The sequence below is a fragment of the Coturnix japonica genome, chromosome 32, assembly GCF_054131305.1.
Source record: "Coturnix japonica strain WE chromosome 32, WE-NBRP24, whole genome shotgun sequence".
Classification (NCBI taxonomy): domain Eukaryota; kingdom Metazoa; phylum Chordata; class Aves; order Galliformes; family Phasianidae; genus Coturnix; species Coturnix japonica.
The window spans coordinates 3,046,922-3,070,632 of NC_140694.1; the positions used below are offsets into that span (position 1 = coordinate 3,046,922).

Consider the following 23,711-nt stretch of genomic DNA (forward strand, 5'->3'; position numbering starts at 1 on the left):
ATGATAACTTCCAGTGGTTTTATTTCTTAATGGAAACTAACATTATATGTTGGTGTATATGGCATAAATCCCACAGAATGCTTTGTTGACCCTGAAGAAAAGCATATTTTAGGAGAAGGCGCTATATTTTTCTGAAAACCATAGTTTGTGCTTTTTTGGCAGTTGAAATAGCTGAAGTCCCTGCTCTAAAGCAATTGACACAATGGCAAACAGAACTGGCCAGCCAACTTGACTGCAGTCTTAAAGTATTTGTTCCAGTTAATTGATTGCACTCTGACAAGCATGAACTACTTGGCAGAATTAACATCTTGTGTTGTTGTTGTGGTATTTATATGACTGTAAATTATTGGGCTAAGAAGCCTGAAATTGCCAGGTGCCTGTTAAGGGAAGCACAGAGAGCTGATGTAACAATAGTTCCCTGCTGTAGCCGTGGAGAGGCAGGCTGGTGTTCATCCCTGTGTGTTAAAGCTATTAAAAGAAACAAAACAATAAGAAAACTTGTTTGTTTGTTTGTTTTAATTACAGCCTAGATTGGAAACTGTTAGTAACTGAATCTTTCATAGCATGTGACTTGTAGGACTATTTGTTTAGACTCTGGTATCCCAAAAGTTAATTCTGAAAGTTACGTCTCTGGTCTTGTCTGTAAGAATGCATTTCATTATTCTGAATGTGTTCTCAATGAGGGCAGTTTTATTTCTACATCTCCTCACCTTCAGCTCTTGTGTGTGTCACAGTCCCTGTTCATGGTAGACCTAACTAGGGAGAGATGGCAGTTATTTGAATTTACAGATCTCAGAATGATCTGAAGGAATAGGAACAGACATAGCTGTGATGCCATCTGGAAGGCAAGGAATTAATGGGAGGGCTTGTACTGGAAAAGTTCAGTACTTTGCTAACTCCAGATGTGAAGGAAAAATCTATCTTCCTGGCTTCCATCTGAAAGTGTTTTATCATCTGAAGATGCTGGGTCTGTGGAGAAATTGATAGGCAATCAACAGGCTGGGATGGCAAACAAACCCCAGAATAGTGCAGTGTGTTTCTTAACAAGGCCTTCAGAATTGATTTTCCCAATTAAGAAGTAGATAGAGATGTGTGTGGTTCTTTCTCTTAGTGCTGTGTTCCATATTATCAGGTAGCACTAATAGTTAGATCCATAAAAGTGTTAGAGCAACTGCAAATTAATGACAACGACAACAAAAAGCAACATAAAGAAATGCAGATATCTCAATTGTATGGAAATACAGAAGAGGGAAAGCTTCTAACAACTTATAGTGTGCTGATATTGAAACGCCATTTAAGTGAGCTTAAAGGGTATGAGGGGCAATGACAAAGTGCTTCGCTTTACTAATTGTTTTCTCAGTACTAGTCATGCAGAGCAGAAAGTCAAATCAGTAGGTAGGAAAATAAGGTTGACCACAGCAAATGTGTACAGAACACATTTCTCCACTAACAAAAATATGGTTTCAAAAGCTGTCCAAATGATGCTAACGTCGAGGTAAATTATGGTGGTCAATTAAACTGCCTTAAGCTTGCAGAGATGCTAGCGCTATTACTGGGAGTCTGTATTGCTGGATGGAATCTTAATGCATATGTTGTTTGTATTGGTTACTTGTTTGAAAGTCTGTTTTGTGAGAATAAAGGATTACTTAAAAATCATCTAGTGGCAAAGCCAGCCAAATAAACTGATGAACAGCATGTTCCACTCCTACAATCAGAGACATCTTTAAAGCCAGAGTACCAGAACATTTGGTGATTGACTTTCTATTTTGTTTAATTTATCCACAGCAGCTGAAAGCAGCAGGGTGGAAATCCATCGAGTTTGCAAGGGTGTCAAAGGTGGTAACAGTGGTTGGAATAAGCAACTGTGGCCAACTGGAGGCAGGAAATCTCTTTTAGCATGGGCAGGAGCAACAGGAGTGCAAGAATGCATAGAGTTGTGAGCAGTAATGTGTGTTTTCTTGATCAGGATGCTGTTTTAGGCACTATGCAGTTCTTGTGTGACTGGAGACAGCATAAAATACTGTATTGTGAAAGTGGTAAAGCATGAGTGAGCAGACATTAAATTGGTTCCACGATACTAAACAAGTCTGCAGCGCAACCTGCTGGGAGACGTTGGCAGAAAAGCGTGGCCTCACCCCATCCTGGTCAGCCCACATTAATGTTGCTCTCAGAGCTATTTCCTTGTTTAAAATGTCGGCTTTCATAAGCACCAGCTTATGAAAGCTGGTCCCTTTGAATTGAACTAAGTCACAGAATTCCATCCTCCTGAATACTAATGATAACATCTAGTGCTTTTTACAGTCCTTTTCATCGTTAGATCTCAGAGTGCTCTTCAGAGGAGGTCAGTATCATGAATGAGAGCCTGAGTCTGTTATACCATGTAATTCTCTGCTCAGACACTGCTGCAAAGGTCTCTGCTCAGGGATGACTTCCTATTTTTATTTATATTATTTTGAAATCCAAGTGTGCTCCTCAAAGGAGGGGGACAAAAAAAAGCACAATTAAACTGCTCTATTAGCCATGTAAAAGTTTGTAGGCAATTTGTTTTACACCACTGCTAGCAAATAAACTGTTTGTCGTGAATTCTGTGGTTAATTCCTTAGGGCTGGAAACTGTGTTAATTGGAGGATTAAGAACCAGATGTTTGTTGTTTCAAATAAACGTTTCAGACAACCTGAAATAAATGAATTTGTAGGTATCTAGTCCCCAGACTTTGGTGCAACTCTTTCCACCTCCTTGCACAATAGCAGGAGCGATTATAACAGAATATTCCATAACAGATGGGTGTTTACTTAAGCTTGAATTTCCTCAGTGATGAGTATTCTACAGCCTCTGGGCTACTTGTTCCACTCTTTGAGTTATAAAGGTTCTCAGTACTCATCTTCCATTTTCCCTTTTATGGCTTAATCTCATTATTTTTTTCTCTATCTATGACTAGGAAGAATAATCAGTTGTTGCTCTCTTTTATTATCTCTGACGTAGCTGTGTGAGGTTAAGTCTTTGTTTCCCAGGACTAAGTATGACCCAGTGCTTTTAACCTCTTTTAATTCAGAATGTTTTGCTTCCTTCTCTCTATTTAATGCCTTCAGTCATTACCTTCTTATCTTTTTTGGGTATTTGCCTAAAGCTCTCTTATCAAGCTGGGGTTTGATACAATGTATAAGAGTCTTGGCAGGATGTGTGGCTGTAATTCTGTTCCAGAAGTTTAGACTACAGTACGTAGTTATATCCTGCTCCTTGTATTTGCTTGATGCAGTTTTTATTCTTTCTTTCCCCGCAAATAACTAGTCTTTATGTGCTTATGTATTAGATGATTTGAGATGAACATGGGGGTCTAGTCTGTGTTGAATGACAGAAGATGCTTCCTTGCTGATAAAAAGGCCTGAGCTGTTGTGTATATCAGAGGCAAAAGCTTGGTTCATGGAACAAGTTCTTGTGTTAAAACTAAGAAAAACACTGGCTTTACTTTGCATGTTATGACACTGCAGCATTCCAGGAACCCTGCACCTGCCTACCCTTGCAGCATTTGTGAGAATATATTAATAATGGAAGTATTTAACATTTAGCATTTGCATGTTCAAAGTATTTTACTGGCATTTACTAATTAACTCCAATGGAGACCTTGCTGGGCTGACTAGACTGGAGCAATTACTTTAATTGTGTTAAATACAGTCGTCCTCTGAATGCAAAGCTATGGTACAATGTGCCTTTGTGCATCAGTGTTAGGCTGGCTGTTAATCTGCTGGTTTGGCTGTGTGAAGTTTGGTGGAAAGCAATCAGCACACAGCAGTTTGAAGGTCTGGCCTCATCTTCCCAACTGCTGATTTCCTTTCATTTATACAAACTGGCACTTAGTGTAAGTGCTAGTTTACTTTGTATGTATGTGTGTGTGTATATCCATAGTTATCCTGTAAAGATGAGCAATATCGCTGCTGTTTTGGGCTGAATCAAGTAGACATTGTGTTTATCTAAGAAACAAATTTAGATGAGCTTAGAGCTGAATTAAAAGGTTAGAAGAAATCAGAGCATTCAGAATTAGCACTGTGGCATTAGTGTGTCACTTACCGAGTGCAGGCAGCTTACCTTTCCTCACACCACAAAAATCAACAAGACCCATTATCAGCCAGCAGTATTTTCATGCTAGAAATGGATGCATTGTTATCTAAGGGTTGAACTCACTTGAAATGTGTAACCGACAGTTTGGAAGCTGCAAATGTTTGTGGAAAATGCCACGAGTACATAATTTTGTGGGTTTTCTTGTGTGTATTTATGTTGTGCTTCTCAAATAGCTGCTAAGTAGCATTGCACCACAGATATGGAAGTGTGCATGTACTGCATTTGCACTCTTGCTGTTTACAGCTGAGCTAAAGCATTTGAACTGTTTCACAGTGCTTCAGAAGACAGAGTATGGTAGTACCAAGAGACTGCAAGCTGCCCTATTGGTTTAAACCCTAATGGCAAGTGCAACATTGAAATAAGAGGTTCACTCTTCAGAGATGGCAGTCAGCATTTGTCCTATAGTCTTCACATGAATATGGAGAAGGGTTCTGTGCTGACACCTTATAATTGTAGATGTTTTGAGATAATGGTAAGGTTAAGACACAAACATGTCCTGTGAACTTCCGTATGTGAGTTGGTATTGCATGACACAATGAAATGAACCTAACTTGAGAGGTGCTTGGTGTTTGAATTGCATTGCTTCTCTTGAACTTGTAGTGGATTTTTTCTTTTCTCTTGCAGCAGAGATAAGGGATGGGGACTCTTCTCTCATCTAATTGGGCGTGTACTTTTGTTCCAGTAGCTGGAGGGCTCACTAAGCTTCTCACTGAAAGAACAGAAGGGTTATCATCATTAGCATTGCTTCATGAAATAACCATTTAGCAAGTGAACATCATAGGCATGATGTATATCTGAATACCAGATGGCTAAATTCTACTTGGACTCCACTGAACTGAGTGAAGTTTTATGTTTCTCTAATAGGCCAAATGCTTTCCTGTGTCACCTTCTTCTTTGCAGCGAGTGGCACTGTGAAGTTAGTGTGAATGAATAATTGTGGAACAGCTTTCTTTGGGGAAGATGATAAACTTTCCATCTATGCCTACACAGAAGACTGACAGGATTGTTCAGTTTCATTCAGAGAGGAGTGATGTGCAGTCAGTGTTAGCCTACCCAAAGAACAGAGGACCTCTGTACACACATCAGGCATTTCTAGTTTTATTTCTTCAAGGCTAGAGTAAACACCAACGTGAGTTAGACTCAGCTTTTTTAAGTTTGAAAGGCAGTGCAGTAGAATTAACATTTTCCTGTGTCAGAGTGGATTAATACTTGCTTACAAGAAAATAAACAAACTTGTTAAAGGAATAAATTAAAACCCAATTGTGTCTATGATGAATCATGATCCAATTTTGTCTGAGAGGGGAGAAGGAAAATTGGCTCAGCTGTCTATGTATTGTTTCTCCAAAAAGTATTTTTTGTGGGGGAAAATTACTAAGAATGAGTGAAATATGTTTGTTCCCACTCTCTGACTTCCATAGGAGTAAATAGATTAGCCTGGGGACTGGGGACTGAACTCAAAGTAATTTCTCAGCTTTTAAGGTCTGAGCAAAAAGGGATCTGTGGAGACTTTTCACAGTGCATTTTAATTCTGCTCTTTACCATCTCACTTAGTGTCTGTATTTTGGGGTTGGCTTTTATAGTAACAATTGTAAATAATTCTTCTGAATTTTCATCACTAACTTAAACTGACTTGAGTCTGGGGGGATGATTTACATCTTTCCCCTGATTTTATTTTAGGTAAGTGTACCTAAGAATGCTTAGAATTGGGAAAATGAATGATTTTCATCCATACAGCTGTTTATCCATACAGCTTTGTGATGGACAGAACATTGTAAACAACTAGAGGGAACTTACTTTGAACTGCACCTTTTAAATTGCTCACACTTATGCTATCTATCGGGTCTCCCCAGAAGCTATTACTGCAGCTGATTCTTTAATAGCCGCTTGCAGCCCAGTGTTAGTATTTAGCTTTCCCTCAGAGGAATATATTGTCATCCATATTTTTTTTATTTTCTCTGGTCTAGGTTATCTGTAAGTAAATCATACCTGCATTACTATATAATTTGCTTTTCAGCCAAGGGAAACTAGCAGTGAAGACCATGAGCAATTACTTCTGTTGCACACAATTGCTTTCAGGAAGGCAAATCTAAGCAATTAGTCTTGAGGGTGATTCGTACCAAATATTAGATTTCTATCTGGTGTTCCTGTATTCTAACACCAAGTAGATTTCTTCTGTGGTTAGACCTACTGATTTTGGGTGGACCATAAATAGTAATGAATTAAAGTACGTGTGAAATTACAGACTTGTAAATTAACAATCTTGCGCTGAAAAATAATAAGCATAAGTCAGCCAACTACTCTGTGATGTTATATGCAGGAGAAGTTGATTTAATTAAGAACTCTTAGCTCTCCAGAGGCTCGCTTCTGAAGGAAGCTACATCCCGGTTATTAATGTTTTGTCAGTCCATTGTGAAATAGAATCTTTCCTTATGCGTCGTTGTGAGAGGTCAGAAGAAGCTTCCATGTAGTTGGCACTTTGGTACTGTCATCTTGCTTAGCAAGGGAGCGTAGTTTGCTCTGAACATGCACATATCAAGATAAATCAAAGAGGGTGGAAAGAATGACTTCTAGGAAGGCCTTTTAATGACCGTGAAGGAAACATGTAGGGAATGCATGTAGTTACTGCAACTTGATGTGTTAAATGGTACGTTTGAACTGTTGTGAGTCTATTTCTGATCCTTTTCAGTGGAAAAAGTCAGAAGTGGGACTGTTTGTGAGTGCCAGGACCTTTCCATTATCACCATTAGAGAGACCATGACACTTAAAAAGCAATGCCATAACATCGTTCAGCATCATGCTAGGAGGAAGGACAAGAAATCCATTGTTATACATGTTTATCTTCCATAGTTCCAGGCATATTCATTTTTCTCAGAACCTGTTGGCTCTGTCAGGAACTGATGTTTTTCAGCATCTTAGATTAGGAACAATGCAGACTATGAGGGCGTGCTGTCCACGTGCCATGGGGTAGTTGTTTGAGAGCCAAGTTAAGGCGCTGTATAACCAAAGTAATGGAAAAACGTTTCTAATTTAAAACTTGAAAATGTTAGAGAGTTGGAAAGAAATGTTTCTTTTCATGTTAGGTTTCTTCCAAGTGGATAAATACGATCTAGTTTAAATGCCACAGAAGTTAATATAGTTGTGTTAAAATAAGGCTAGCGTAGAAAACGAGTTTACTTATCCTGTGACTAAGATCTTTTGTTTTAAGTAGTTAATTCTATAGCTTCCTATAACAAAGGGAAGATTGATAGTTTTATACTCCACTTGTTAGAAGGTTTGGAGCAAGAAAAGAAGTGCGCTATAGGAAGACGAGCAAGATGTGTGAGTAGGAAGAGGCTCGGAGAAGGTCTTTCTGGTGAAGCTAGTATAGTAAAACTGATAAATGTGAAAGTAGTGGCTACTAAGGAACAGAGGAAAAACAATGACTAAGGTCATCTAGAGAAGGTAGACCCAAAAAGGAATAAGTCTGAGAGAAGAATGACCTGAGCAGTCTGTATGGACAGATGGCCAAAGTCAAGATAGATTAGATATGAATAAGATATCTTTGGATAAGATTGTGAATGAGGAGCGAACGTTGAAAGATAAGGATTTATGAAAGGAAATGCTGAGGAAACAGTAGGCAAAATTACATCTCAGAAGTGATCAGAAAGCAACAGAGGAAAACCTTGGAGGCATTCAGAGCAGAGACTGAATGGAATACAGGAAAGGCAAAAGGTTTAGTCAAGGTCCAGTCCATCATCTGCTTTTATAGCAGAGTCTTGGGCAGTTCTCTATGGGTGTTCAGCTCCTCGCAGCTGCTTAACACCAAGTCAGTGGAATTTTCCTGAAGTCCTTTGAATTTAGTGGATACTGGATACAGTCACTGAAGGGTACTGTATGTTGTAATGATTGTCTGACTAATGCAGTACTTTTCCTGTTTTATTTCTTCCCAGTAAGCTCATCTTTCTACTTTTATTATTACTATTACTTCTCTCACAAAACCAGACTCAGCATCAGAGCACAAAGCTGTATTGCGGTATCTAAGATTCCAGTGTCATTAATTATTTAACTTTACCATAGGCCTAATTTGTTGTGTAGTGAAATAAGTGAAAGCCTTTCCACCAACCTCAAAATAAATGAGATGAGATTTCATAATAGGCAGAGTACATAGTCTAGGCTTTTAAATACTTCAGTCCTTAAAAGGATGCAGGTTGTTTGGATTGAATTGTAATAACCTCAGTTAAGTGATCCTGCTGAGAACTGTGACTACTAAGAGCCCTAAGTCATTTTTTGTTCTTAGGAAATACCAGCATTTCCCATTTCCAATAGTAAATCTTTAGTGCATGTAATTCAGCACATAAAAGGAAAAAAAAAAGAAAGGTCTGTTTTCCTGAAAGTCATTTGTGTGTGTACAAAAAGAAGCTGATAGCAACAGCTTTCGCATATTCTCATGAGAAAAAATAATGTATGCATCCCTTGCATTAGGCAATCCAATGCCTTCTATAGCATTCACCTCTTTCAGAAGGAGTGGGAACTGTTGCAGTTGTATTCCTTTGAGATGAAAGTTGTAATACTACAAATTATCGCTTGTTTTCAGTATGGACTAGAAAAATAAATGCAATTTATGCTTTTAAATGTGGAAAATTAAGCAAAATAAAGCAATTTTATATGTTTGAGGATCTTTTCAAATGAAAAGCTGCACTCAGTGAATTCTCATCAGTTCCTTTTCTCACTGTCGTGTTTCACGATGTGAACTCTGAATTGAATGAACAGCTGCAGTAAAATGGTACCAGTCAAGTCACAGGGAATTCACAGGGAGTTGAGACATTTCAGGCTGTGACACAGCCCTTTGGAGCTCTCATTTACCTTGAGAAATGGTTGACTTTTAGCATAATGTCTTCAGTACAGCTCACAAATAGAGAGGTGTCAAGCCCTTATTTGCAGTACTTATACTTAGTACTAAGAGTCAGCCTTGTACAAACAGAACAAAGACTCTTACTATCACTATTAGGGGTTTATATTTCTAATTGTGGAAACAGATTTTTTTTTCTCCTGGTCTTCCCCTTCAGTCTTACTTACAGTGCAAACATGAGAGTTAATATGAAGGAAATGGCAGAGTTGATCTTAAGGGTGTTTTAGGGAAAGCAGAATAGGAAATGAAAGACATGGCTCAGGTGTCTAAAAGCCTTCTTAGTTCACCTGAAATAAGGCTATTCTTCACATTAAAGATCTGACTGTATCCCTTTGATCCTTGAAAATGCCACCTACTGCAGCGTATGGATGTTGGCTGAGCCAGGATGCAGTTTCAGCTGATGTCTTGGTCCAGTCTCATGGCTGTGCCTCTGTGCACACAACAGAGGCAGTGGGCAGAAACATGCTGAAAGCACAAACAGAGGGGCAGTGAGTGGCCGGCACTCCTCAATATCCTGAAATAACAGACCTGATTAATTTGAAGATTTTTCAGAACAGATCTTCTTTTAATCTGTACAATTACAGTGGTGAAGGTTGAGCTGTGGGGAATCTGGGCAGTACAGCTGAGGTTGCCTTCTTGCTCACCCTGAGCCAAACTGATCAAGCTACAATAACTTAAATTAAGTTCTTGTTATACTTGATGCAGCGTAGGCTGATTGAGTGAAGATGCACCACAGCCTTCATTACGTGCTCTCATGGCCAGTCTGATTACTCCATCTGACCATAGCAGACAAATATCTTTCACCCTTTCCATTTTATAGGTTTAAGCTGTTTAGTAATAGAGGGAATATTAAAAAGAGGAATCATAACCAGATCGTATTTTAGCTTAGTTCTCATTAGCTGTTCATCTAGAACAGATTGCATAGGACAATCTTCTGGAGTGTGTCTAATTGCTGCAACATGGTAATTTAATGGGAACACATTTTTATAAGCTTGTTTAACCGCATCTGTGCCAACTGACCTCACAGCTTGGTGTGCAGTGATGCAATGCGAGCAACTAGCCTTTAAATGTAGGGTCTTATTTGTATGGCCCCTTTTGAACTTCATTCGCTGTTGAGCCTTTTCTAATGTGGCATCTAGCATCACTGCAGTATCTGAATTCAAAGTGTTCATCCTCCATCCCACTCATCATCCACAAACGTTTGTTCTTCAAGATAACTTTTAGGTCCTTAGAGTCTTATCCCTTACATTTTTCCTTCTATTCTTTATACTGTGAGCGTTTCTTTTCCTAAAATGTTCTTTGTCATAATTTGTCTAGGAACCAAGTTTTCTTGTTGTCTGGAGTGTTTTTACATGGCAGCAAACAAAGCAGCTCTCAGAACTCTGTGGTCCTTCAGCCCATCCCAGGAAATACACCATTTCTGTGCATCTATCTCAAAACCTTGTGACTGTTTCTGTTTTTCCCTCGATTCCTTCTTCATTGACCTCAGGCTTCCCTGTTACTCACAGCCTCAAGTCCAGTGGGCCACACTTGATTCTTGTAGGCTGCCTAGAAAAAAAGGTATGTGCATTCTGTTGCAGCTTGGCTGAATTGGTACAGAAATCATCCCTCAGCCTTTTACCCTTTAAGTGAGAAACAGGGTTTTAAAAGCTAATTTGCTTGTTTTCATGGCACGATCTTAATTCTACAAGGGAGAATAGATGATCTAATCTAATTTAATTTTGCTCTTTGAGAAGGAGGGAGATCACTTGGCCAGCTGCTGCTCTGAGCAAACATGGAGCATGTAGGCTACAAGATAAGCTTTGAACTCTATCAAGTCTCTCGGCAGTATATGCTAATGTGCGCTGTTGGGAGATTTCTGAAACTTTCTCTTCTGATTGTATTAATTAGCGTGCCACTCCAAACCAACAAAGCAGTTGGAATGAGCTGTAACTCTGTAAAACAAGTGAGTGCTGTTACACATAGGGCTTCCTCTGTCCCTGATGCTTTAGTGTGTTGGCAGTGTGGACTATGAAGATATATATTTGGCCTGATTTATGGAGTATATCTATTTCATCTCTTTCTAGAACTTTAAGCATATTTTAGCACTTTAATCTTTTCCATTCAAGCTGTTCATTTGTTAGAAAAGTGTACATGCCAATCTTGCATCTAAAGAGAAACCCTTTTCTTCGCAAATATTTAAACATTTTACATGAGGTAGGAAAGCATCTCTGAGTATCAATAGCAATACTAAATTTCTTTCTGCACTGTGACAAACCCCCTGAAAAACCAAGGCCTCTACAATTCAGGGCCTCAGAGTTCTTCAACTAATCTTCCCCAAGGTGGATTTGTTCTTTTTTGTAATCTGATGTTTGTCAGGGTGGAATAAGTTTATCAGTACTGGCTGTTGAATCTTTGTATGTAATAAGACACAGAGATGTTCCTGTATTCTTTTATCTTCCTCCATGCAGTAACGGTCCATGCAGTTGACAAAGACATGACTTTATTCCAAAAGACAGAGCAAACCAAGGCTTGGAATATAGGAGATAATTCCTATAACTTAAATGTATAGAAGTCCATGCTTGTGCCAGCAGAGGAGTTAGGGTTATAGCACTTGGGAGCTCATACTGCTTGCTGTGTATAGCAGCTTAAATAAGACATAAGATGAGAAGCAATAGTTTGTGAGATAATGTCAGGGAGTATCATAGTGTACAGTACATTAAAGCTGTATCCCCATTTGGGGAGTTTATTACTCTATGAAATTGTGAACTTTACCTGTTTCACTGTAGCCTTGTTTGTTTTTTTCCCCTTACATCATCTTTAAGATGTTATTTCACGTGTGCGGTCTAAATCAAGTCGTTACCTTTCTCATCTCATGTGAGGTCTTGACAAGTGTAGGTTCTGCCTATGGCTTCACCTCTAGCCTGTCCTATTGCTGAACTTGAAATAGCAAAGTCTGCAGGTTTTAACTTCTGTTTCATACCCATAAAGAAAGAGATGAAAACATTTAGCTAAAATCATTATATCATTGCTGTGTGAACTGGTTACAAACTGTTGTTTGGATCTAAGTACAGTTCTGGGAGAGCCTTCCCTGTACTATTGCTAAAGAATTCTTTAGGCTTTCGTATTCTATTCAGCTCCCTCTTTAGCTTTGTTTCCCCTTTTCGGATAAGTACTGATAAAAACTCACCAACAGCCTCCCTTTGAAACAGAGGTCATACCTCCCATAGTAAAAATAAAGCATTGCATCAGTTCCTTCACAAGGACTCTATTCAAGCTACTTCTTTATGGGGGAGAAAGAAGCTACTAACATTGTTATCAGAAATCAACTCTTTCCTCATGTTGAAATTAACCTAATGATTCTCCCATATTACTTCAGTTAAAAGAATATGATCAATGTTGGGCTTCCTTGGTCACACTTAAAGCTTTATTTTTTTCCTCAGAATCTCAGATATCAGATTTAATCCTCCTACCTGCACTTCTTGAATACTTTTTCGTTATTCCCAAAGTAAAAGCAATAAATAATTTCCTTTATGTTAAATATATTTAAAGCTGCCTTAAGCTCAGATAGGAAATCTAAGAAACATCTCTTGGTGCCATATACGTACAGTATGACAGCCCATCCAGAATTCATCTGGCTATGACAAATTATTTCCACAGGCATGAATGCAGTGTCTTTTATGCATGTACTCACATACTACTGCTTAACTTGAGAAAATGATAAAAGCATATCAACTTTAGAGCCTACTCAATACTTTACATAGTAGATATTTATAGGGCATCAGCTATGCTTTTTCATTCACTTAACCTACGCTTACTTCTGGAACTGTGTTGCCTATGTAGTTGCTTATTTGCTTGATTTAAGAGATGTCACCCTTTTCTTTTGTACCTTGCTCACAAGGCACAGCTGGACCACAGCTGAGCTTTCTTGTGCATCTATGATAGGAGTGTCATCCCGCTGTAGAATGATTACAGGGCTTGTAGAACATGTACCCAATTTGCAACTAAATGATTTTTGTCTGCTATCACATCGTGCTGCAGCTTGAGATCCAACCACCAGTCTACATTTTTCCTCCCTATTTACATCGTCATAAATTATAATACTTATTTTGCCAACCAATTCCGTTATCAAAAATACACAGATGTCATCTTTCTTGCCTTTGGATGTCTAACTGAAAGTTTGCTATGAAAACTGTTACCCTGGGCAGTGTGGTCATTTCTGCTATGTTTGTTTACTTTTGTTTCTATTGTTAAGGCAGTAAATCAGTAGTGTGGTGGCTGCTGTTATACTGCGAAATCCCCAAATCCTTAAACAGAAATGATGTAATCCCAACACAAGAAGTGCTAAGAAAAGAATGCGTAAGTGTGGGTAGGCACACTGGCTAATTAGCTCAAGTGCATAGGAGAATTCAGCTCACTTTTGAGTAGCTGGACATGTAGGGCTAACAGCGATTGGATGTTTTAGTGCAGAATCAAAATGCTTCATTGCAGAGTAAGCCATGTTTTCCATAGTCTTTTCACCACAACTTCAGGACACTTAATAGTTCAAAGCACTGGACTGTAAAAACTCTGTAAATGAGTCTTTAAAAGTTAGAATGAAAACAGGGGGATGGTGGTACAACCACAACAGTAGTCAGTCAACATTGCAGTAGTGCAGCCTTACTGAATTGCTGCCAAGGAATGTAGATTAGGAGCCATTCTGTTTTAAAAGCTTCAGCTAAGATAATTAATTGCATTTATTTTCAAGGTGATGTCGTGCTTGTTTGTGGGAATGAGCAACAGAGAATTAGAAAAAAAAACATGGAAATTTCATCAGTGATTACCAAAGCGATAGTGATTTACTAATTGCCTTTTGCTGTTTCCTGACAGTTTGTATCTCTTATAAGCGAAACAATCTGCCTCCAGTCACTGAAAACATTTGTGTGTTGAGAGATTAGGATAAATATACCACAAGTAATTGTTTAGTTGTAAATTTGTTCTTTTCCCTTTGTGGGGAGTTGGATTTGCCTCCTGTCTTCTGTGGGAAGTGCAAATACTTACCCTGTAACCCTTAAAGTGTGCTCAGAAGACCCTAAGCAAGATTTTGGCAGAACAGAATGTAGCCAGGAGCAAAAATCTCCTTCCAGATGTGGTGGAACGGAGCCCTGGCAAATTCTTTGCTCTCCTGGTTTTGGCTCTGGGAAATTCTTGAGAGCTGCGGTTAGCATCAGTTAAACAAAGACTGCAGACTGATGCAGGTTCTGTATGTTGTCCCCATGTTGCTGCTGTTGCTTCTTAAAGGTCTTTCCCCTCCATAGCCCTGTGTGCTTCAGCTGGGAGTTGGAAGGCAGATGCAGCTACATGACTGTATTTGCACTGTGTGAGCGGGGGCTGATCTAGGGCAGTATTTTCTGCATTTTTCCTTCTCTATGCTCTGGTATTTCTTTGCCAGCAGTGTGTGGATAGCACATTAATCAATATAATGAGATTTATGTGGTTCTGTTGAGTTCTGTAGGAAAACATATTGAACGTAGATTGAATGATGGAAATGAAGGCTCAGACAAATGTCTGACATATGCGTTTCTTCAGGCATTTCAGAGTTTAATACGCAAATGGGAAAGGTGTTGATTTTGTGACCCTTTGTGAATTGGCAGATCTAGATCCACAGAGGCAGAGATCCTTCTGCTGCCATCAGTAACTCAGTTCCTGAGTGTTTAATAAAGTGCAACCGAAACCTCTGGATAAATAAATAAGTACCTCGTACTGCAAATCAGTAACTTCTATAGTAAAACCATATTCACAGGTTTTTGCTATGTGACTGTATCCTTTTTTTCCCCCCATCCTGAAATAGTTTTTTTCTAATTAAAACTAATGTAAAAGTGCAGACAAAAGTAGTGAAATGCCATATGAAGCTGCCCCATAACCATGGGCCAGGCCTATCTTTCTCACTGCTGTAAGAACAATACGGTTCTGTGTTTGTGCTGATCTTGAAATCATCCTGCAGTACTTTGCAGTCTGAAACAAATGAAAATCACCATACATTGTTGCATGGCAGATCCCATAAACAGCAGGTCTGAACGACAAGTGTGTAGTGTAATGGGATAGGAATAATTCAGTGAGAAAGCAAAAAGCCTCCTTTAAGGAATGCTTTTTGGAATATCAAAAAACCCAACCAACCAACCCTACCCACAGCCTTTGTGCACAGCGTGTGGTTACTTTCATGCACAGAGCTGGGCTGTGTGAGCAGGGAGATGACAATCCTGAGCCTGGATGGACAACCTGGACACAGTCTTCCACTTTGGATGCTGTATGTGAACTGAACCTGGTCTGCTAGAGATGTTAATTAAGTTGTAAACCTGTGGAATGGATTCCAAAAAAGCCAGACAGTTGGAGCATATAAACAGGAGGGGCAATGGCTAATTACAAGGGTGGACAGTGATAGGACAGGGAGGAATGGTTTTAAACTGAGACAAGAGAGGTTTAGGTTGGATATTAGGAGGAGGTTTTTCACCCAGAGGGTGGTGATGCACTGGAACAGGTTGCCCAAGGAGGCTGTGGATGCCCCATCCCTGCAGGCATTCAAGGCCAGGCTGGATGTGGCTCTGGGCAGCCTGGGCTGCTGGTTTGTGACCCTGCACATAACAGGGGGTTGAAACCAGATGATCATTGTGGTCCTTTTCAACCCAGGCCATTCTAAAATTCTATGATAAAAAGGGGTATATTGATGGAAGACGGCTGGTAGATTTGCTTCATTTTCCCATGGTTCCTCTGCTATTGTTCTTGAGGAGCAGAAGGGAGTGAAATGGAAGTAGTCCTCTGGTTCTCTATTACAAGCCTGTGTATTGTCTGTGTCACCTTAAGTGGTGGAAGAAATCTGTAACTACTCAGGACACCCCCTAAACTCTGTATTCAGCACTTACTTGTTTTAATCCCAGCAGTTGCTTAGTTGCATTTAAAGCCCCCGGGCCCCATTGAGTTAACTGTTGTGACTGTCACCAGGTTGTTTTTCTTTCCTGCCCAAATGAGATGTCTCCCCTGAAAATAACATGAGTCTCACATGCAGAAAGCACAGCTTTCAAATGTTAAACCAGATGGCAATTATCCTGAATTAGTCTCTCATTTGCAATGCTCTCATTTTTTTTGAGGTCTTCTTTTTTTTTTTCCTTTTCTTTTCTTTTCTTTTTTTTTTTTTTTTTTTTTAAACTTAAAAACAAAACAACAACTAAAACAACAGCAAAAGCAACCCTTCAGCCATTTGTGATTATTCTTGTTTGGTATTTAAAGACTTGTTAACTTTTAATTGGTTGCCAAAGTCACGTACTGTTTTTGATACAATGGAAAGGCAATAGAATCTTTCTGGGGACGAGATTTGTACTATGACATTCAATGGCAAGGATGTACATGAGGGACATGGTTCTAATCTATATGGAACAGTAAACATCAAGTACTTAACTGGAGAATACATGCTTTTACATTTGGACCATCTACATTATTTCCCTCCAAATACTATGTTGGCTATATACCGTATTTCTCTGCTTTCAGAGCTTTTGTTTTCTAAATTACATTTAGAGCTATAAAACAGAATGCAAGCAGAAGGCAGGAGACTCCCTGTAAGCTTATTTAACTTACTGATGTGGACTGAAGATGGGTTTGTGGAGTTTCTAGCTCTGAAAATGGCCGTCAGAAAGCTTTGATCTCTCTCCCACCTTCAGTCAGGTCGTACTGTTCCAGGAGTAAATCTGAAGATACAAAGCAATTTCATTTTCATTTTGAAGTCATTTAAAACAGAATTGGGCCTTTTTTTTTTTTTTTTTTTTTGTGCAGTGAGATGAGTAATGTATAATTCTGAAATACAAATACTGATTTCTCATATGTGGGCTATTCCAAAAGTAATGCCTCCTATTTTATGATGCTGGCGTGCAACATCAGAGGTGTATGTTGGTGGGATGGCAGCAGAGGTTGAACCTTCCCACCAATATCCTGTTAAATTTTGTTGCTGTGTGACAGATGGCAGCAGAGGGTCAGTCTGACAGAACGGTGTTGACATGGGAGTATGTATGAAGCAGAGGTTTGGAACTGAATTCCTCCATGTGGAAGAAATGTTACCCATCAACATTCATTGACATTTGCTGAAAGTTTATGGAAATCAAACAGTGCATGTTGGCACAATGGGGTGGGGGGTAGAGCATATCAGCAGCATGGAAGACAAGCCTCATTCTGGACAGCTGTCACACCATGGAATGAAGAGTGTCTCCATCAGCTCATCTGCGTGAATGAGCAACTTGAGAACTGTGTACAGAGCTTAATATCATCTTCAGTGTGTTGGAAGTGATGGTGACTGTGTTAAAATATTGGAAAGCCTGTGCCAAGTGGGTCCCAGAAATGCGCACACAGGAACAGAAAGAGCACCATATGCAGGTTTGTCAGGACATATTGAACCACTGTGAGGATGAAGGTGACAGTTTTCTGGATCGCATCATTATCGGTGACAAGATGTGGCATCACTGCTACAAGCTAGAGTCAAAATGGCAGTCTGTGGAGGAGTGATGTGAATTCTGCATCGAAGAAAAAGCTCAAGATGCAGCAGCCCTCAGTGGGTAAAGAAACATACACTGTCCTTTGGAATAGGAAAGGGGAGGATCCTTCTGGAGTACCTGGAAACTGGACAAACCATCAATTCTGACCATTACATCATATCTGAATAAGCTGAAAGCTTCAACTTCTGGACTCTGCCAGAGACAGTCTCAGTTTTACAAGATAACACAAAGCCACATACCTGTTTAGGGACCATGGAATATGTTGCCCATCTTGGTTGGACTATCCTACTGCACTCACCATATAGTCTGGATTTGGCTCCCTCTGACTTCCATCTGTGCAGGGTGATGAAAGATGGGCTGTGTAGACAAGATTTTTCTAGCAGCAATGCCATCATAGCAGCTGGGAACCACTGGGCCATCTCTGCTGGTGCAGATTTTGACATGCATGGCATGCAGGCTTTTTCTTGTCCATCACTGGTGAAATTGCACAGTGAATGACTATGTTGAAAACGAATGTTTTATAGGTGAGAATTTGCTCTAACGAATGGTGATATTATGCTCTTTGTATCTGTTGTTGTTTCTGTGGAAATAAATAGGAGGCATTACTTTTGGAACAATCTCTACATAAAAAGTCCCAGGTATCCATATAGTTTCTTTGCAACGAAGTAATCTCTTATGGATCAGATAAGAAGAAAGCTGCTCCTTCCACAAAATCATTCTGCCTTTGGTAGTTGCTGTGTGACCACTTAGGGGTTTGGAGTGCAAAGTGAAACATTCAAGGATTGCTTTATTCCAGTATGTTTAGGATTACTTTTTCCAGCATGTAAAAGACACAGATATTCCTGTGTACATTCTGAGTTCTTTAAAAAAAAAATACAACCATGTATTCCGATGCTGAATATGCAGAATATACTGAATAGCTTTAGTTGGTACTTGGAGGCAGTTAGAATTTTTTCTTTATCAGCTGAAAAATCTCATAGAAATCTGCAGAGTGTTCAAGGAATTCAGGTACTTCAATCCCACCCTCATATATATAACTCAGTGTTTTGAAATGTAAATCCTACTGGTATCTTAAATATACATATATATTAAGTACTTCAGAGAATGTTACCTATAAAGCATTTATTTGTAGCCATGGACTGTTTTAAGTATGTGCAATAAGATACCATGTACTGCTAACATAATTCCTAATCATATTGTAAGAGCCCGCAGACAGGTTTCTTATATCACAATCAGTGTGTTTTATAATGCATTGTTCCCCAGGGCTCGGTGCTGGGGATGCTTCTATTTAACATCTTTATTAATGATCTTGATGAGGGGGTTGAGTGCACCCTCAGTCTGCAGATGATGCCATGTTGGGAGGTAGTGTTGATCTGCCAGAGGGGAGAAAGGCACTACAGAGGGACCTGCATAGGCTGGATTGATGGGACAGGGTAAACTGTATGAGTTTCAATAGGGCCAAATGTCTGGTCCTGCATTCTGGTCTTAACAACCCCAGGCAACCCTGTGGGCTTTGGGAGGAATGGCTGGAAAGCTGCGTGATGGAAAGGGACCTTGGTGTGCTGATGGACAGTCAGCTGAATATGAACCAGCAGTGTGCACAGGTGGCCAAGAAGGCCAATGGCATCCTGGCTTGTATCAGGAGTGGTGTGATGAGCAGGACTAGGGAAGTCATCCTGCCCAGTACTCTGCACTGGTGAGGCCTCACCTCGAGTGCTGTATTCAGTTTTGGGAACCTCAGTAAAGAAAGGACACTCAGGTCCAAAGAAGGGCAACAAAGCTTGTGAGGGGTTTGGAGAACGTTGCCTACGAGGAGCAACTGAGGGAACTGGGGCTGTTTAGTCTGGGGAAAAGGAGGCTGAGGGGAGACCTTATTGTTCTCTTCCAATACCTGAAAGGTGACTTCCAATCTAGATGCAGAGGGAGATATTAAATGCAAGAAGAGAATAGTTGTTGAATTGAATCTTGAATCAGGACCGAGTAGGCAACATAAACAGTGTATTTAGTTCTGTATAAGGCTGGAGATAAAAGGATAATGACCGTAGGAGGAGGAAAGAGAATTGCATCAGCCTCTGGAATGAAGGTTCTTGTTTGTGTGCATTAAAGGAACTATTATTATTCCATAGAAATATCCATGGAGATCTGAAGTAACTATGTGAGCTGGGATTAAGTATATGTATTAGGTCTTCGTAGCATATGAAGTTGTCAAAATGATCAGTCCTAGAACTGGTCTATGGAATCTTCTGACATATGAAAATGTAGCAGGGTGCTGAAAATACAGACCCAGAGTGTTTAAAGAAAAGAAAAAATGGTATTTATAATCAAAAGAAGGAAAAAAGGATCAGAATTTGTTCCTGCCAAGAGATTAGGACAAGAATTGATTTGTGATTTCTGGACAAATGTAAGGAAATAAAACACAAAAAGCTGAAAAACAACAGTGTAAGTACAAGCACACAAAGGCAGTAATAGAAAAAAAAAAAGGGGATTATAAAGGATAAAGCTGATGCCTTTAATGCGCTGCTTGGCAGTATTAAAAGCACAATGAAAAGCAAACAAATTCTGCAGTGGATACACAGAAGTAGTGAAAAGCCAAAAGGTATCTTCATAGCTGCTGGATGACTGTACTTAGTGGAGCTTACCCCATTATAGAGAAGCTGTTAGAAGAGAGATGAGGATTCAGCAAAGGTCAAACTGAAGTGGTCTGGGGTCCTGAGGATCTGAAAGTATTATGAGAGAACAGGAAAATAATATTTTAATAGCATTGAGAAAACAGAGAAGGAAAGTGATCAACAGAGGGCCTTGTTGAATTATAAGAATGTGCTTGGAATAAAATGAGCAGATGCTACAAGAATACTTGAGCTGGTGATGCATTTAGGAACAAGGAGCTGTGAACTAAAAGTGAGAGGGGGCCATGCACATTAATTTAACCACATTTCCTTAAAGAGTAATGCATCAAATAGACTTTCAAGAAGAGTAGGGTAAATGCTCCAAGCAATTTTAAAACATTAGCTAAGTTTTAACTTTCAGAGTGTGGGGAGAAAAGTGGTTTTCCAGCAGCCCTTCAGTCCCCCATAAAAATTTTCCAGACTTGCTTTGAAAAAGAGCTTTATACATCTAACTCCTCCTAACATCACTGGAATGGAGTTAGAGAGTAGAGAGTAACTGACTACTGGGATTGTTCATGAAAGTCCAGGCTAAAGAGTGAAAGAAGAGGAGGATACTGAAGTTATGTGGAAAATGAGCATCCAGTTGACCTTGCTGTTTAGCTGGACCTTCCCCCAAAGTCTCTGTTGCTTGACAGTTTTACACATGAAATACTCTATTTCTTTTTTCTTAGTAGACGCTCTTCTGAAGACACAGACATCTCAGCCCAAAAACAGCTTCTGCAAATCGAAGTTAGTAAGCACTCTGGATTGTTTGCACCTTGCTCAATATCTGCAGCAGTTAGACTTTTGGAACAAGAACACAGAATCTTCTCTAAAAAGCTAGAGATGAAGTCATTCTCCAGTGGAATAAAAGCTTCTAGTGAAACACGCTCATTTTAATTTAAGATGAATGAGATTGAAACTGTATTGCCTCAAGATAATTTCCGGCTGCACTGTTGGTCAGTCCTAGCTCTTTAGCACTTATAGCTTGGTTAACCCTTCTAGTTCTTCAGAGATTGCATTAATCCTGTTTTTTTACTCAGCCTTCCCCAGGCACAGAACTTTATTAGGGAAGAACAATATGTATTGCTGTGCTAGTGACTGAACAACGCACAGCAGAGCTGAAGGCAAAGGATCCAAACCACATTTCAGCTTTGTCCACATTTAGTTCAGTATGTAGAGCACCATACACAGTACTACTATTTTTTTCTGTTTTCTGCTATATTTTTAATTGATGACTTGCTCTAATTATACTACTAGGTGTCAATTTAAACTATACTCATCATCAAAACAAAGTTTGGTACGTTCTGTATTTGACAAGTCATGTTCTCGCTGAACAGTCGTATTTTGTGGATTTTTTTGGTGTTACTTTGACTAAAAAGCAGTCTGCTCATTAGCTTGCCTAGATACTTGCTGCTCTAACAGGTCAACATTTTCAACACCTTGGTTGTGCAGGTGATGTTTTTCAGACTCTAAAAACATTGCTCTGTCCTGAAGCAATGATTTTTGTCTTGGTCGAGTGAGAATTTCAGTAGTTATCATGGTAAATAGAACTAAGTTATAAATATGGATTTTTGCATCTGAAAAAAAAACCCAGTGTTGCCAAACGAATTCTTGCAGGCAAAACCTAAATACTTATTTTTATTCATGAAGCCATCAGTTTTTCCAAAAGGTATGCTGCAAATGCACATATTGAAATCTGTGGGAGGGTTCTATCAAGCATGCAATTACTACAGCGTGAAGTCAGTAATATTTGATAGAGACTGAAAACTGGTACCGTCAGTGACCCAGTTCTTTGGACAATGGCAATGGGAATATCTTCCATCTTCTGCACCCTTCCCATTGACGTGACTCTGGTGGTGGGTATTCTGTTGTTTCCCACAGGTGATGTTCACAGATTAAATTGATCTTGCTCTGAGGTGATATCCAATGTAAACGTTCTTTTCTGTTTCATCGTATCTCTTTGGAGGATTGGTTTACTGCAGGAAGAAATGTCAAAGTTCTTCTATCAATCAGGCAAACATCATCTCTTCTGACAGGAATTTGCTCAGTTTGGTCCTGTATATGGTGAACATAGAAGTGCACTTGTTTCTCCCTGGAATTTTTAGTTTTGGAAAGTCCTTCAGCAGGGAGTGCTGCTTAATCACTCAGTGTGACTTCGTCTCTTCTAGGTAGGCTTTTGGTGAAAGCCAGGATGAATGAATTGGTCCTCAGAATAATTTTTAAGGGAAAAATTGGATGTTTACCGCTACATGGCATGAACTTCATGGTGCCTCTTTGCCATATGATGTCTACCAATTGGCGTGAGGTTTTAATTCCCAATTAACTAGAAAAGAAATACACTTGAGAAGTGTTGAAGGTTTGTGCTTGCTTTGAGGCAAATGATCTTTGCAGATAATGAAGGCAGCATTGTATCCTTACAGCAAATTGAAGTGGAAATTTGTGGGCTTTTCTGATTGTGTGGTTTTGTTGCCATCATTTATTTCTTGGTTGTTTTTCTTTTCCCCTCTTAACCAATAGGCCAGATTTCCACATGGTGCTTTAGTTCTCTTGGAGCCTGGCTGGTTTTTATCAGTTGAGAATTTATGTCTTGAAGGGAGTGCCTCTATCAGATGTACTTGTTTTCCCAAGGAAAGAACTTCCCATTCTGCAACCTGCCTTCTCATTCCCAGTGCTTTTCAAACGTTGTAATATCTTAGCACTTTCTAAATGTTGCAAAGGATTTGAATAACTTCTACTTCAGCATATGGTATGTATCATCAGTGTAATCCACTACAGGTTCTGAGAGCTGATAGCAAACTGCATGAGAGAGTCTATGCGGAAAGTAAATGAGATGGGGAAGAACTTTAAATATGAAATTAGAGCAACAGTGAGATAAATCAATAAAACCCATTTAAAACATTAGGATAAAGTAATTTGCTTTGAATGCTCAGGAGAATTTACTATCTTGTGTTCAGTTTGTATCCCATGTTTACTTAATTTTGTCTTCTGCCTGTTTGTAATGGTTTTTTTCTGTGTTTTTTTAAAATTTTTTTTTGTTTTTTATAACTGCGCATATTTGAGGTAATTCAAGTAATGAGAGAAATTGATACTTGCAGTATAAAAATGACTGTCCAGGTGTCTTGGATGGCATTGAAACCAGTTCTGGAAGTAAACAAGTAACATTCAGGATGTTAGTTCTTCTTCACCTGCAACTTATTCTGCATATCTTGTAGAGAAACTGATGCTTCAATTTACTGTGCCACCTGGACTCTTTTACTTTGTGCCTTAAGCAGAAAGACTCTGTACTCTCTGGAGCTTTGTTATACCTCATGCTGTACTTTCTGATGCATCAGCTCATGGAGAGAAGATAATGGCACAGAGTTGTTGGATTTTTTTTTTTCCATTCCAGTGAAAATGCTTTCATTTAATTTGTGAATGTTTCTGTCACTCCACTTAAAGCAATGTTCGTGTATTTGGTTTTGCACAAAAGGTGGAAACGCTGCCTAGTTTCTCTTCACAACCTCAGTCCTTGACTTCAGCAAACCATCAGAGGCTGAATTCCTCTTACAGCAACAGCTGCAGGAA

The 23,711-nt window shown here is 39.3% G+C and overlaps 1 protein-coding gene across 2 annotated transcripts in view; it reads left to right on the forward strand.

Moving 5' to 3' along the window:
* Positions 1 to 23,711, forward strand: part of LOC146755473 (receptor-type tyrosine-protein phosphatase T-like) — a 176,435-nt gene that overhangs the window by 79,180 nt on the left and 73,544 nt on the right. The gene's annotated exons all lie outside the window — the stretch shown is intronic.